The sequence below is a fragment of the Mandrillus leucophaeus genome, unplaced genomic scaffold (genome assembly GCF_000951045.1).
Source record: "Mandrillus leucophaeus isolate KB7577 unplaced genomic scaffold, Mleu.le_1.0 Scaffold15, whole genome shotgun sequence".
Classification (NCBI taxonomy): domain Eukaryota; kingdom Metazoa; phylum Chordata; class Mammalia; order Primates; family Cercopithecidae; genus Mandrillus; species Mandrillus leucophaeus.
The window spans coordinates 7,964,077-7,965,651 of record NW_012101476.1 but is presented as its reverse complement, the minus strand read 5'-3'; the positions used below and the strand labels follow the sequence as shown (position 1 = coordinate 7,965,651).

The 1,575-nt window shown below is 44.8% G+C and overlaps 1 protein-coding gene across 1 annotated transcript in view; it reads left to right on the top strand.

The window, feature by feature from the left end:
• The window catches only part of ITIH2 (inter-alpha-trypsin inhibitor heavy chain 2), a 57,069-nt gene that overhangs the window by 12,360 nt on the left and 43,134 nt on the right, over nucleotides 1–1,575 (top strand). The window lies entirely within an intron of this gene.

Sequence of the window (1,575 nt, the reverse complement as noted above, 5' to 3'; positions counted from 1 at the left end):
GAAGGAAGGAAGGAAGGAAGGAAGGAAGGAAGGTTTTGCCATCTTTATCCTCATTTTGACCACATCACCCATTCATTTATTTGTTTATTCATCCCACAAATACTTATTTATTTGTTTATCCATCCCACAAATACTTATTTCTACCAGAAACTCTTCTAGGCACTGGAGATACTGCAGGGAACGCAGAGCTCCCATCCTAGTGCACCCCTCGGGTAAACATGGTCGCTCACTACAGCCTCTGTCTCAAAGCTTTGCACAAGGTCATGCTCATCTTTTTCTTCAGTTATCTCACGCTGACTGTCCACAACAACTCCCCAATCCCATAGGCTGATTATGCAACATCTTACCTTGCTTACTCACTTATTTCTTTTCTTTTTTTGTCTTTATTTTATTTTATTATTTTTGAGATGAAGTTTCACTCTATCACCCTGGATAGAGTGAAGTGCTGTGGCATGATCTCTGCTCACTGCAACCTCCACCTCCCAGATCTAAGCAATTTTCCTGCCTCAGCCTCCCAAGAGCTAGGATTACAGGCACCCATCACCACATCTGGCTAATTTTTGTATTTTTAGTAGAGACAGGGCTCACTGCAACCTCCACCTCCCCAGTCTAAGCAATTCTCCTGCCTCAGTCTCCTGAGTGGCTAGGATTACAGGCACCCACCACCACACCTGGCTAATTTTTGTGTTTTTAGTAGAGATGGGGTTTTACCATGTTGGCCAGGCTGGTAACTCTTGACCTCAAGTGACCTACCCACCTCGGCCTCCCAAAGTGCTAGGATTACAGGCGTCAGCCTCCGTGCCCAGTGATTACTTATTTCGTTTTAAAAAAATCATTCCTTGTTTATCCTAATGCTGGAATCACCAGTGTTGATAATTCTGCTGCTTTCTCTTTAAACCATAAATACCTCAAGATCAATGATCACATTGAACTCAATATGTATGTGACTAAAATAAGTCCTTCTGATAGAAAAACATACTCAGGCCAGGTGCAGTGGCTCAGCCTGTAATCCCAGCACTTTCGGAGGTGGAGGTGGGTGGATCATCTGAGGTCAAGAGTTCGAGACCAGCCTGGCCAACATGGCGAAACCCCAACTCTACTAAAAATATGAAAATTAGCTAGGTGTGGTGGCGCACACCTGTAATCCCAGCTACTCGGGATGCTAAGGGGGAAGAACAGCTTGAACCCTGGAGGCGGAGGTTGCAGTCAGCCGAGATCATACCATTGTACTACAGCCTGGGCAGCACAGCAAGACTCCAGCTCAAAAAAAAAAGAGAGAGAAACATACTCAATTTGTTGCAATAATAAAGTTTTTCTTTCTGAAGACCTTCAAAAATATCAAGAACTCCTACAGTGAGCCTCAAATGCAGTATAGGAAGAGTGTGCCATCTTTGAACCATCCAACCTTGGGTGTGAGTCCTGGTCCCACAGTGGACTGGCTATGGGGTCTTGAGCAGGTCCTCTATAAGCCTTTTTTTTTTTTTTTTTTTTTTTTTTGAGACAGAGTTTCACTCTTGTTGCCCAGGCTGGAGTGCAATGGCGTGATCTCGGCTCAACGCAACCCCCGCCTCCTGG